The sequence below is a fragment of the Phoca vitulina genome, unplaced genomic scaffold, assembly GCF_004348235.1.
Source record: "Phoca vitulina isolate PV1807 unplaced genomic scaffold, GSC_HSeal_1.0 scaffold2, whole genome shotgun sequence".
Taxonomy (NCBI): Eukaryota; Metazoa; Chordata; class Mammalia; order Carnivora; family Phocidae; genus Phoca; species Phoca vitulina.
The window spans coordinates 52498650-52512669 of record NW_022589705.1 but is presented as its reverse complement, the minus strand read 5'-3'; the positions used below and the strand labels follow the sequence as shown (position 1 = coordinate 52512669).

At 47.0% G+C, this 14020-nt stretch overlaps 1 protein-coding gene and 1 long non-coding RNA gene across 3 annotated transcripts in view; one reads left to right on the top strand and one right to left on the bottom strand.

Moving 5' to 3' along the window:
• The window catches only part of NFIA (nuclear factor I A), a 562687-nt gene that overhangs the window by 52340 nt on the left and 496327 nt on the right, over positions 1-14020 (top strand). The gene's annotated exons all lie outside the window — the stretch shown is intronic.
• Positions 3512-12904, bottom strand: LOC116646756. Its single transcript, XR_004302204.1, has 3 exons — positions 12823-12904; positions 5423-5460; positions 3512-4740 (listed from the first exon to the last, which is right to left on the bottom strand). It is a non-coding gene; the product is annotated as an uncharacterized LOC116646756 (long non-coding RNA).

The following is a 14020-nucleotide window of genomic DNA, read 5'->3' as shown; positions in this document are numbered from 1 at the left end:
TCAGATATTACTATAGATATCACTATTCCCATTTTACAGATGCAGAAACTGAGCCTCTGAGTGGTTATTTTTGCCAAAGATCACACGAGAAAGTCAAAGAACGGTGGAGCTAGGGCTTGAAGCCAGGCTTCAAAGCCTGTTTTTTTTCCCCCCAACACATCTTGCTATGGTCCAGAAACCCTATTTGGAGAGCAGAAGTCTCTACTTGAAACTTTCTCTCACTTAGCATGCATGTGAAAAGTTTCCTTGTATGTTTCTCCTCTCTCTGACTAAAAAGCTTATCTCACTACGAAGTCCCAATTTTCAAATACTAAAATAGTACCCTACTCTTCAGTGCCCATCTCCAGTATTACTCCTTTGTGAAGCCTTTACCCATAGTCCCTCTCCCCCAGCAAAACCTGGATATATTCTCTCTATACTTTGAAACACTAGTAAAATAAACATGAGTATCAGAGTCAAATGGACCTGGGGCCATAGCTGAACTTTGTGACATTGAACAAGTTATTTGCGTCCCCTGAACATCATCTTCTCACGAATACAATGGGGATTAAAATTCCTACCTCAGAAGGTTTTCATAAGGATTAAAAGAAATAACGTACAGCGAGTAGGTAGCCACTAGTAGTTGCTCAATGAATGTAAGCACTTTCTCCTGCTCTCTTAGAACCCTCAGAACTTTCTACATTATAGAATCACTATTTATGGCTTGCCTTCTAAGGTACAGGATCTCACTTATTTTTTAGGTCTCACTGGTACTCATGTTTATGGAATGGGTTTAAGTTGCAAGTTACTAACCCTTCCTGGAAGGAAGGAAGGAAGGAGGGAGGGAGGGAGGGAGGGAGGGAAGGAAGGAAGGAAGGAAGGAAGGAAGGCAGGAAGAAAGGAAGGCAGACAGGAAGGAAGGAAGTTAGGAAGGAAGGAAAGGAGGGAGGGAGGGGAAGAAAGGAGGGAGGGAATCCCATGAAAGCAATGGGAGGAAGGAAGAGAAGCCCACAGAGGGAGGCTCACACGGCCAAGGAGTCACAAGGGCAAACTGAGCTGTTTTCCAGAGTTGTCAGGATCTAGCCCTATCAGGGGCTGTATCCGTTGTTATCCACATACATCATGCACACAACATGTGCACTTTTTAATAGCTAGTAAGTGATAAAAATGGAAAATCTAGGCAAAGCATTCCTCATGTGTTAAACCCAGACTGAAGTGAAGAGTAACTCTGTAAGTATCAGGAAGTTCCATTTTGCTCCTTACCCACACTTCACCCGGGAAGCCCCAGATAGACAGTCATGGCGCCACAAGAGGCCAGCATCAGGTCCCTCTTTCTCCCCTTGGTGACGGAAAACCTAGTCTCAGGCGAGAACTGCAGAGCTTTGCTTGCCCTCAATCCAATGACAGCAAGCGAAGGAGAAGAAATGGAGCCCTCTGCCCCCACTACTTCTAAGTCAATTAGAACATGCTGATTTCCCTAACAGGATTATCTCTGTCCTTCCCCAGAGCCTTTTCCATTAATGAAGTGATCAATGATGTCTCCGTCACTCACACATCAGTCTCCCTCGTAATACAGAAATCATTTAGTAACCCAAACAACCAAATACAGAGTTAAAAATTCTTACTTTTAAAGCCACCTCTATGGCCATTTTGCTCCCTCCAAAAAAGTGTTTTAACGCTAATGAAAATACCTCTTTTTCTGTGTGGCATTATTCCAGTATTTTATTACTAGGCTCCGGGGTGGGGCATTATGGTTTATTTCTAGCAACACGGGGCAGAAAAAGAGAGGGAATAGAGTTCATGGGGTGACAAAGAGTGTTCCCCAACCCCTACCCCAGCCCATCAGAAACTTGGAAATAATGGATGAAATAAACTAGATAATCCATAATTCATGGAGAAAATTTAATCATATGTAAGCAGAAATGGAGACATGTATCTATAAAAGTATTAGTAGAGGATATTGGAAATCCCCCAAAGCCTTCACTCCAGAGTGATCTTCCTAAACCACAAATAGGATTACTTCGCCACCTGCTTAAAACTTTTCAAATAGCTTCCTCTTGTTATGAGGACAAAGTCCTAACTCCTTAACTGGGCTAGGAGACCTTGCAGTTTTTCACCCCTGCTCACTTTCCTAGCCTCACCCTAGTACCCTCCTAATCTTGTCTCCGCTGTGCCCCACACACACACCCACACATGCGTCCATGCACACACACAGACGCACAAACACACACACATGCACACGCATTCACAAACACACACAAACGCATGTGCACGCTTCCCCCTACTCCTATTGATCTTTCAGGCCTCAGAGCAGACATCACTTCTTCCAGGAAGCCCTCTAGAAATGTAAATGAGGGGCTCTTGGGTGGCTCAGTCATAAAGCATCTGCCTTCAGCTCGGGTCATGGTCCCAGGGTCCTGGGATCAAGCCCCGCCTCGGGCTCCCTGCTCCGCGGGAGGCCTGCTTCTCCCTCTCCCACTCCCCCTGCTTGTGTCCCTCTCTCGCTGTCTCTCTCTCTCTGTCAAAAAATAAATTAAAAAATTAAAAAAAAAAAAAGAAATGTAAATGAGATGCTTTTCCTATGACTCCCCAGTGGCACCTCATACTTCACCATCTTAACCCTTCTACACGGTTTTGTAATTGCTTTTTTACCTGTCTAGCTCCCCTAACTAGATTACGGGATGAGTGCTGTATGTATAATGTCTACCACTGCAGCCCTGGGATCTAGGACAGGGCCTAGCTCACTAAATACTTGTCAAATTAAACTTAATTGAAGAGACTGAATTTAATATGACCTGGAAAATCTTAGGCAGGCCTAGCACGTAGTAGGTGCCCAGTAAACATCTGTCATATTGAATTGAATTAAACTGAATATGACTTGGATCATCTCAGAGAGGCAAAACAGATTAATTGCATTTCAGGAAGCCAGTAGACAGTTAATAGAATCAAATAGTATCGCCATAGGTGATCGAGGATGGTGTTCACCCAAGGACAGAGGTCATAGTGGAATAGGAAAACAATTAACATGTTTAGGGGGAAGAACTGGTTGTTTTTACCTAGCCCCGCTCAAGAGAAGAAAGTCTGTGAAGAAAGTCTGTGAACCAAGCCCCGACTCCAACTGGCCACCAGACAGGCTGCTCAGCTGGGGCAGTGGACTCATCAGGCCTCATCATCCCTCACGATGCTTGGCCTCCTTTTCTCAGATTCACTCTTCAGCCAGCATCCCATAAACCTGCCCTGCGGATTTCCCACAGGGAGACCGTGGACTGACGCCGGCATTCTTTTTTCCTTTTGGCAGCTCCGTGTCTCATCGCAAAGGACTAAGCTGGCCCTGGTCAGGCCCTGCCCTCTTGGAAGCCAGGCCAGTGGGGATCTGTCCTGACCACGGCTCCGTTCTGAGCCTAGGAACAAATTTACAGAACTGCCCGGGCTGAGCAGTCAGTGGTGCCCCGCCCACCCCCTCCCCAGAAGACCCTGCTGTCTCATTTCTTCTAGATGCAATGGGAAGCAGACCTAGGAGCAGCATACCTCGGTGAACACGGGCTACGCTGGGGCAATCCAGCAGTAAAGGCACCGCCGAACTTGGCAATGGCAGGCGGGCAGACACTCAGGCGAGTCACACGGGGCTGGAGATAGTCTTCGGTGGTGGGATCCTGGCAGCTGGACGGGTGTTTCAGGCAGACTCAAGTTGTACGGAGGGGCACAAGTCAGCATTAGGCAGGCCTGGGAGCAAGACTCCATTCGCGGGCAGATGGAGTAAGGAGCCCGGGACAAGGGTAACCAGATTCTCATCCTGGCTCCCTTTTGTTGAGCACGGACCATGCTCCAAGCAATGTCGTCGGTGTCTTTATAAACATTATCTAATTAACTCTCCCAACAACCCCGTGATCCAGGTACCGACAACACCCCGATTTACGATGAAGAAGCCACTCTGGATGTAACTGCCGATATTTGGCTATTGTTCACCTACCAAAAAACAATGGCAGCTTCCTGTGGCTCCATCCAATAGTGACTGTCTCCATGAGCACTGGCCCAGGAGTCTCCTCAGGATGAACACGTTAGTGGAAGTGAACAGACAGGCTGGAAGTGAACCAGAGGAGGGGTCAGGATGACACTGCCAGCTAGGACTTGAGGGAATGATGGCCTCAGTGTAGACAAGTTCCAAAAATACTGTTGTCGAGCCCCCAGCAAGTGATCGCGGGGTCTCTGGCCAAGGGGTCTGGTCCCACAGATAAGCCCGCTGATGTTTACCAGTCAAGGCACAAGCGAAGTCACAGACTGAGCCGCCCCCTCTCCCAATACCCAGAGGCCCAGACAGCCGTTCACGTCTCTGTCAGCCCTTGCCGAGCCTCTTTCTGTGAACAGAAATCAGATCACATGTTGCCTGAAGTCAGATATGTGACCAGACTCAGTGCACTGTGCAAGATTTCACCAATGATGAAAATAACTTTCTCCTGCTGCATTTAACATCTGGTGTCACAGATTTTTGCTGAGAGCCATAAAATCACTAACTTGCAGAGAAAACCTCATTGTTGAAAAATACATTTATGGAGGGGTGGGCGGCAGCCAGAGCCCGGCTCTGCTCTGAGGCTGCCTCAGTGTTCGTGGTGGCCCTTGGTCTCCTCGGCGGACGATGACTCTCACAAGGCCTCAGGAGCAAAGGGGGGCAGTAACGACAGACCCAGGCTGGTGACTCGGTCACTGACTAGCTGAGGTACCTTGGACTGGTTCCTTAACCTCTCTGATCTTCCATTTCCTTGTCTACAAAAAAAAAAAAAGGATAAAAATAACCACCTGCCAGGGTGACTCTGTAGGCAATGAGATAACATATGTGACAGTCCCTGGCACAAGAGTAAATGCTAGCTTCTTTCTCCTTTCTCTTCCTTTTCTTTTTTTGCTCTCTGACATTTCCTTTCAGACCCAAGTCTGCTTGCACACTGTGGCATTTGTCAAAGACTTGTACATATAACAAGCTTGGCCCAAGCTGCAGCTCACTGGGACCCCCTGCTCTGCTCGGGTTGGAGGCACCGATGTTCTAGTCCGTCTCTCCCAGTGAAATGGAAGTTCTCTGGGGAAGGGGACTGTGTCCATTCCCCCAGAACCTGGCACGCAGTCGGGTGCTCGGGCACGTACTAAATAGAGGAGTGAACAGTGTGACATCAAGAAGCAGCAGGAAGGGGGGCACCTGGGTGGCGCAGTCAGTTAAGCGTCTGCCTTCGGCTCAGGTCATGATCCCGGGGTCCTGGGATCGAGCCCCGGGTCGGGCTCCCTGCTCCGCGGGAGGCCTGCTGCCCCCTCTGCCTGCCGCTCCCCCTGCTCATGCGCTCACTCTCTTGCTCTCTCTGACAAATAAATAAATAAATAAAATCTTTGAAAAAAAGCAGCAGCAGCTGCAGGCAGGGAGGAGGTGGTACCACGGTGCGTGGCGACAACCGGCACTTACCTAGCATGCTCCTGCTCCATCCAGGTCCGGGGTGAGGCCTGGAAATATAGGGATTAAGTGATAAATGGGTGAGCCTCAATTTCCCTGATAAGTGGGGGCTAGCATGGGAGGGCTTGCTCCTTGTAACTGTAATCGTGGACTAGGGCACCTGCCTCTTGCCAGGCCGGCCACATTTGAGACCTCCTCTCCCCTGTTTGTCCTTCTCCTGGCTGCCCTCAACATTCACATTAAATCTACTTTCCCTTGCGTCTACTTGTTGCTGTGGGTAGAGCATGCAGAGGAAGCAACAAGATATGATTGACCCTGCCCTGCCCACAGCATGGCCTTGACCTCTGAAGCCACCCCAGTTGGTAGAAGTTTTTGCTCAGAGCATGTTCCATCTCCCATGTCTGTCTCTCTCTGTCTCTGTCTCTGTCTCCCTGCACCCCCCCCAACCGCCACCTCAGTGTGTGTGTGTTTCTATTTCTGAGTGTGTGTGCACTGTCTCTCATACACTCTTGTGTTTCTGTCCCTCTCCATTTCTCTGTCTCGCTGTCTTCCCATGACCTGTGTCTCTGTGTGTGGGTGTCTCTCTCTCTTTCTGTCTCTCTCAGCCTGTCTCTGCCCTCCTTCCCCCTCTGCCTGCCCCTCCACCTGCCCTCCCAGCCTGCCCCTACCTGAGCCCCTCCCCCAGATGCCTGGGGGGGGGGGGTCCACACACAGCCCAGCCACTCTGTGCATATTTTTAACTCTCACTTATTATCTCCACCGCCCGCCATTTTTGGCTGCAGGCCACAGCAAACAGAATGTGAGAAAGCAAAAACTAATGAGCTTCTTCAAGAGAGGATAGGGAGCTTCTGTTATTTCATTTAGTCCTCAGAGTTTAACTTCTGGCACTTCCGTCACATCTCCAAATGGTAAGTGAAGGTTGTTACTTTTCAATTTGGTTGGGCTGTGTAGCACATTTCATCAATTAAAATGCACCCTCAGTGCAAAATCACAACAGGGCCGGCAGGAAGGGTGCTAGTGTGTGAGGGATTGTTTTTTTTCAAAGTTACTTTTGTTCCGTGTAGTTACAATCTGTTCAAGGCACCCTTTTGCTCCAAACACCACCACCGTGCACCTGAGAGCAACGTGTGTGCAAATCTGAGGCAGGGCAGCACTCTGACTGGCCAAGGACCCTGCAGGCCCTGGACAGCCTGGACCCAGGGTGAACCTGGGGCTCTGGATTTAGCTCTGGATCTGCTAAATGGCCTCCCAACCTATGGAGTGACCTGGGCAGGTCATTCAACCTGTCTGTACCCTGTTCCTGACGCAGCCATCCCTCACCCATATGCCCCAGAAGGAATTCTCCAACTGGAAAGATCTTCAGAAGGGGAAATGAATGAGTGGAATAATAGGCTTCCCCGACCTCCCTGATATTTGTTCATCCAACAGATACTTATTTACTGTACATATAACAGTAAATCCTCAGTATTCGGAAATGTGAGATTTGAAGACTTCAACTTTCTCTCCATCCTTCCCTGCCAAATTGGGGTTGATGAATTTGAGTCACCACAAAAGTGTATCCCCTCAACCTTCTATTCTTCCTATAAAATTTACATGGAGCGAGAACTACGGATGCACCTTTTAAAAAATTATTGCTGTTTCCTGATTATAAGAATAATACCTTTATTATAACAAAAAAAAAAATGTTTATCACAGATCAAAAGAAAGAACAAAATGTAAATCAGTCACAATCCTTCCTCCCAAAGAGCACCACTATTTTCAAAGGAATGTCATTTTTAATGTCAACAGAAAGCAGCAAGCCCACTAAAAGAGAGCTGAACCCTGGAGAGAAAACCTAAATTTCAGTCATTGTATGACTGAGCACCCATCTTACACCAGATGCCATTATGGATTTACAAAATTAGCAAGGTAGTGTCTTGCCTTTCCGGGGCTTGGGAAGCACACACTTACTGGTAATTTTTACCCACATGTTTTAAACTCAGATCTAAAGTCTCTAAACCAAGAACATAAGTTAGGAATGGGCTCCATATCTGATTTTCAGCGAGGGTTTTTTTTTTTTTTTTTAAGATTTTTTTATTGTTATGTTAATCCCCATACATTACATCATTAGTTTTAGATGTAGTGTTCCATGATTCATTGTTTGTGCATAACACCCAGTGCTCCATGCAGTACGTGCCCTCCTCAGTACCCATCACCAGGCTAACCCATCCTCCCACCCCCCTCCCCTCTAGAACCCTCAGTTTGTTTTTCAGAGTCCATCGTCTCTCATGGTTCGTCTACCCCTCCGGTTTCCCCCCCTTCATTCTTCCCCTCCTGCTATCTTCTTCTTCTTCTTTTTTTTTTTCTTAACATATATTACATTATTTGTTTCAGAGGTACAGATCTGAGATTCAACAGTCTTGCACAATTCAGTGAGGGTTTTTTACTCATTCTAAAGTTCTGTCCCCCATTTTACTTTTCCCACTGTTAGTACTTCCCCATCCCCCATAGTTCACCCCTTTGCACTTGGATTCTTTTCCCCATGTTTCCCTTTCGGAAACTGTGAACACTTGGCAGCCTTAGCCTTGTGCAATGTCTAAGAGATTAGCCCTAATGTCTCGGGCAGGCTATGAACGACAGAACAGAGAAGGGTGCACAATGAGCAATATTACACTTTTACAAAGCTCCTGCAGATGGGCTGCTCGTAAATGCTCTGAACTGGGCAGGACACGAAGAACATCCCAGGTCTGTTCCCAAAGTGTGGTGCTCAAAAACTAGTGTCCCTTGCAATGTTGGAAGACAGGGAAGGTGGTGGTCAAATAGATTTGAGAAATGCTTCTGGCCCCATCCCAGTAACAAAGCACATTAACCCATCAAAGGCTCTGAGAAATCCCCTGAACTCGCTTTAACCCGGCAATTCCCAAACATCTGACCATGGGCGTTGGAAACACTCAGGAACATCCTATAAAGCTCATGTGGGGACATAAATGGCAGTTATTGTTGTTGTAGAAGTTATTCATATTAATATTATGTTAATGTACCAAAAAGGAACATTGGATCTGGTGTTATTGACAACATCCTTCTCTTACCACTGCCAGAGTCATTGCTATTATACAAGGTCATCACTGATCTGGCCTCTGCCCAGCTCACTAGCCTCAGCTCCCACCCATCCCACACTTCAGTCTTCCCAGATTGCTTGAAATGCCCCCAAACACACATGTGCTTCTAATTGCTCCCTCGCTGCAATCCTCGGCTAACTTACCTACACAGTTGGCTCCTACCCATTTTCTAAGGTTCAAATTTCCTCCCCTGTGGAGCTGTCTCTGAACCCTCCGGGAGCAGGACACCCTTCCTTGTTTTTTCCTGGCATTCTGTTTATACTTCATCCACTGAGTAAAAGGGTTTGCTTCCATTCCTATCTTCTCTGCCAGGCTGGGAACTCCCAGAGGACAAGAATAGTGATTTATTCTTCTTTGTATTCACAGGATTTAGTGTAGTGACTGATTCATAGAAGTTTCCAAATAGATGAAAATGGACCCACATCCAGAGGTCAGGCAAACCCCAGTGAAAGGGGACAAAAGGAGAAGATGCTTGAAATAGGAGAAAATGTAGGCGGGTAGCAACTGACATTTGGAAGCTTCAGCTCTAAGTGACATCCTGGTTTTAGTAGCGTCTCAACAGCATTGGCAACATCCAGACCTGTGGGTGGTCTGTATGGGGGTGGGGGGATTGCAGAACAGATTCCCAGGAAACTGAACCTCAGACATAGTACCAGGAGGTCAGGATGGGGTAAGCCCTAGAAAAAACAGGGGAACTCAGATGCAAATCTCAGTCATTGGGAACCAGTCATTGGGTTGATTGAACTAACATCCCAGAGTTCCTTAAACTCCCCTTAAATGGAAAGAGGATTGAATCCAGATTTGGAGGCACGGCTGAGCCCACAGGTGTAGATTAAGTGGCTGCACCTGGAGGATTAGTGGACTGCAGGGACAGGAAGCCAAGCCGATCATTAAGGATTCCAGGTGCTTCTCTCCGCCATGGCCTTGCTCAGGTTTGTCTCTATCTTTATGATAGAACCTCAGACTCTCCCCACACAACCATAGATTTCTACATTCAGATCACCACTCCAGAAAAGTGGCTTCAACCTACTTTCAAAATCATTTGTGCCCTAGAGTTTACATCCTGAAATCAGACTCATGGAGTTGTAATCCAAAGATCTCCTCACCACAATATACTCAAAGCCAGGTTGGGAGCTTCAGTGACTTATTAATAATGTAAAAACCACATATCCAAATGGTTTCGGGGTAAAATGGATATAGGTAATAAATATAAGTGGGATTCTTTCAAGGAAAAAAAAAAAAAACCTGTTCGTTTCCTTTTAATGGCTGAAGACAAAAATCTCTCAAGTATCTATACCAATCAGAATAGTTAAAGGAAAAATACAGAAGATTCAGGTCAAGCTAAGAGGATTTGAAATGTAGTTTATATTATTCAATAGCTTCTAAAAATGGGGGGAAACAGATTCTAATTAAATCTGAAAGTCCCAAATCCATATCTAGATCAAACTGTGAAGGGAGAAGCTGACCACATTGGTTTAGAATGATCTTGTTGGCAGTACGGGTACTGGGAGGCAACTCTTCAGTAAAGCATTGGAAAGAGGCCAAAAATGTCTAAAGTTTTACATTTTCCATGAAAGGTCTAAAGGATGAAAGAGGATTTTCTGTTTTGTTTTGGGGATTTTTTGGGGGGAGGGGGCGTTGTTTTTGGTTTTGTTTTACTATATCAGTCTGGGCGCCAGAGAACAATGAGAGGAAGAGATAGAAATGATGGAATATTGGACGAGTGGGGGCCAGACAGAAGGATGGACAAATGGATGGATGGGTGGGTAGATGGACGAGTGGGTGGGTGGGTGAAAAGGCAACATTTTGGAAATGTGGATAAAGTGGGCAAGGTTCTAACTCGGTCACTTGCTTGGTGTTTTCCCCAAAAGGCCACACATAGTTTCTCAAAGTCCTCGTGCTTCGTGGGATGGTCAGGACAAATGCCATATGCAACTCAAGTGTGCGCTAGGACCACTCTGTCCTTTGAGAGTCTAACAACATTGCTGAGACACTACCTCCATGCCATTCCTCATCAAATCTCACAGTCTCCCCAAGATTGCTGTGGTTCTAGGGCTTATATGTTCTTGATCTTGTTACTCAGATTTTTTGTTCCAGCTACATCTAGAAAGCACTCTGTCTATCCTCTTCTCTCTGTTCTGACTCAGATATACAGTTCTACCTTTTTCCTTGATTTACCCCAGATACCGCTCCTATACAGTTCACTGAGAATATAGGAGAACACTGATGGGCGGTGACACAAGACAACCACACAGCAGATGGCGTGGTAAGCGTCACTATCAGGCGGTCCGGCGATCAGAGGGTCCTGCTCCTCTAATCTCACAGCCATCCCTGCAGTGGGGGAGTTTCTCACTTGCTTGCCTTCTCCTCAGAATCTCTGGCCCCCTGTTACTGTTTGCTTCCACTCTCTCCCTACATTGCTCTCACGTTTTTCTTCTCCGCTCCCAACACTGCACATTCGTGTCTATTTCGTACCCATTCAGGTTTCTCTTCCCCTCCTCCCCCACAGCTCTCCCTGGCTGTGCCACAGGGGCTCCTTATGATCCAACACACCATGAAGGTGTGTCCGAGAAAAAGGCTTTTCTCTCTGTGACAGGGATCGGATTTGTCTCAACGTAGCAATCCACCCCCTGCCAAACCACCACCACACTCTTATCCCAGCAGTAATCCTTAGACACCCAGCAACCATTACTGTTAGCTCTGAATCAGGGGCTGAAGGTCCATGCTCCTTACCTCGTCTGTAACCCGGCCCCGTCCAGCCCCACCCACCTTCTCCTCCAGTGGCTCCCTGAAATCCACTTGGCACCTGCGTTTCTTAAAAACCAATTATCTTGAAACATGAAGAGTACACAGGGCCAGGTAATGCTAAAGCCATTTGATTTATTTTACCTTATTTAATGTCACAGCAATCTTATTAGATGGGCAGTATGCCCATTTTACTAATGAAGAGACTAAGGCTCAGAGAGGTTAAATAATTTTCCCAAAGTCGCACAGTTTTCCTCCTTCCAATTCATTTTCATTCCTGTAGCTGAAATGATTTTTCATATCTGTGAGCAGAGTTGTTTTCTAAAAGGGAAATGTCACCTATACTTAAGAGTCCCTTATGGGGGGTGCCTGGGTGGCTCAGTCATTAAGTGTCTGCCTTCGGCTCAGGTCATGATCCCAGGGTCCTGGGATCGAGCCCCGCATCGGGCTCCTTGCTCTGCGGGAAGCCTGCTTCTCCCTCTCCCACTCCCCCTGCTTGTGTTCCCTCTCTCACTGTGTCTCTCTCTGTCAAAAAATAAATAAAAAATCTTTAAAAAAAAAAAAAAAAAGAGTCCCTTATGGTTTGCCTCAGGAGACAAACTGAGGGTTGCTGGAGGGGAGGTGGGTGGGGGGATGGGGAATTGGGTGATGGGCATTAAGGAGGGCACTTGATGGAATGAGCACTGAGTATTATATGCAACTGATGAATCACTAAATTCTACCGCTGAAACTAATAATATACTATATGTTAACTAAATTGAATTTAAATAAAAAATAAAAAAAACAAAGTGAAATAAAAGGGAAATGTCACTTTCTTGCTTAAAACTCTTCAGTGGGGTGTTTATACGCCAACAAGGAATCATGGATCACTACATCAAAAACTAGTGATGTACTATATGGTGACTAACATAACATAATAAAATAAATAAAATAAGACTCTTCAGTGGCTGTCAACTGTCCTCAGGGACAAATTTATCATCGGTCCTATCTTTCTCCAAGCCACCCTCTCCTTGCTTCTCCCTGTTCCCTTAGACTCTAGGTTCTAACCACACTGAATTATATGTTGTTCCCCAAACACACCTCCTGTTCTCTGCACCTGTTTTGTCTGTCTGTCATTATCTCCCTACAAGAATGAAAGCTTCTTGGGAGAAGGAACTTTCTTTTGCTCATCACTGCTGTAACCTCACTTACTATCTACAACAGCGCCTGGCACACAGTAGGTCTTCACGTCAGCTGAAATAAGTCAATTGTTCAAGTTCCTAGAGCAAAATGGTAGAGCTTGGATTTGAACCCAGGGCTTTCTGACTCCAGGGTTGACTCTCCTTCCTTTGTCCCAGGCTGCTTCTCGTGAACAGGGCTCTCCACGGGGGCCTTGAGCACAAGTAACATAAAAATAGGAATAGAGGGTGGAGGGGAAGGCGGGTAAAAGTGAAATGGAATTAAAGGAGGTGCCATGGAGGGATTTTGTTTATTTCCCAAATAACTTGGGGCTCCTGCCCAACACGGTACAAGATCCTCAGGCTAGAAGCCCTGGTTCTCATCTCAGCCCAGCCAGTAACTAGTACTCACCACCTAAGAAGTCACATGGCCATCAGGCTTCCATCTCCTCTTCCGGAAAGGTAGTCTGTGGAACAAGGTGATTTAAGGTCCTGAGGGCCTGCAAAAAGTAACAGCAAAATATAATGGTTTTTATTTACCACACCATTATTGTCTGAAGTCCTTCCTGGGGAGCTAAGTATGTCCAGACTGCAGTGTTCGCCCAAAGAGCGCTTCTTTCACGGTTATTCATCTGTATGGGCCCAGGTAAAAAATGACTAAAGCCTTGAGAGCTTGCTAAGGACAAACTCTGTGAGCACACCTGTGTAATGCCCTGTGGGTAGGAGAGCCTGCCTAGGTGCTCAAGGAAGACCTTGTCCTTCTCTTTTTCCTTAAAGATTTTATTTATTTACTTATTTGAGAGAGAGAGAACGAGCAGTGGGGAGGGGCAGAGAGAGAGAGAGAGAAGCAGACTCCCTGCTGAGCAGGAAGCCCCATGCAGGGCTGGATCCCAGGACCCGGAGATCATGACCTGAGCCCAAGGCAGACGCTTAACCGACTGAGCCACCCAGGCGCCCCAGAAGACATTTTCATTTAGCCAACATAAAGTTACCAAGGCCCTGCACACAGTGCCTGGCAAATAATTATGTAAGTAAGTAACAACAGTCATGTTCCATTCATTGAGTCTCTTGGGGAGCCAGGGAGGGTTTAGACAGGGAAGTCATACAGTCAGATTTGTATGACGCCAGCTTCTATGTGAGTTCCAGACAGCAAGACCGGAGGCAGAGACCAGTTAGAAAATCCACTGCGACAATCCAGGAGAGACTTGATGGGGACCTGAATAAAGTCAGGGGGACGTGGACAGACCGACACCCCTGGGAGGTAGAGAGTGACTGAGGGGAGATGCGATAGGAAAGCACCCCTATGGCCAGCATTGCTGGGCAGGACAGTGATTAGTACTAATCACCACGCTCAAGGCTTGCTTGGTTCACCCGTCCAGGGAGGCAAGATGCCAAGAGGCACAGGTGTTCCACGGCGGCCTCTGCCTCTCCTGATTGCATAAACAGGCCTCCTGCCTTCCTGCCTCCTCAACATCCAGCATCCCCAGGGAGACCTGGCCTCCAGTCCAGGGTGCTCGAGGCAGAGAGGCAGAAGGGGTGCAGGAGTCCAAGAGAGGGTGAGAGCTCCTTATGGGCATTGTTATTCAGACTCTACCAAGTCCTGGAAGGGC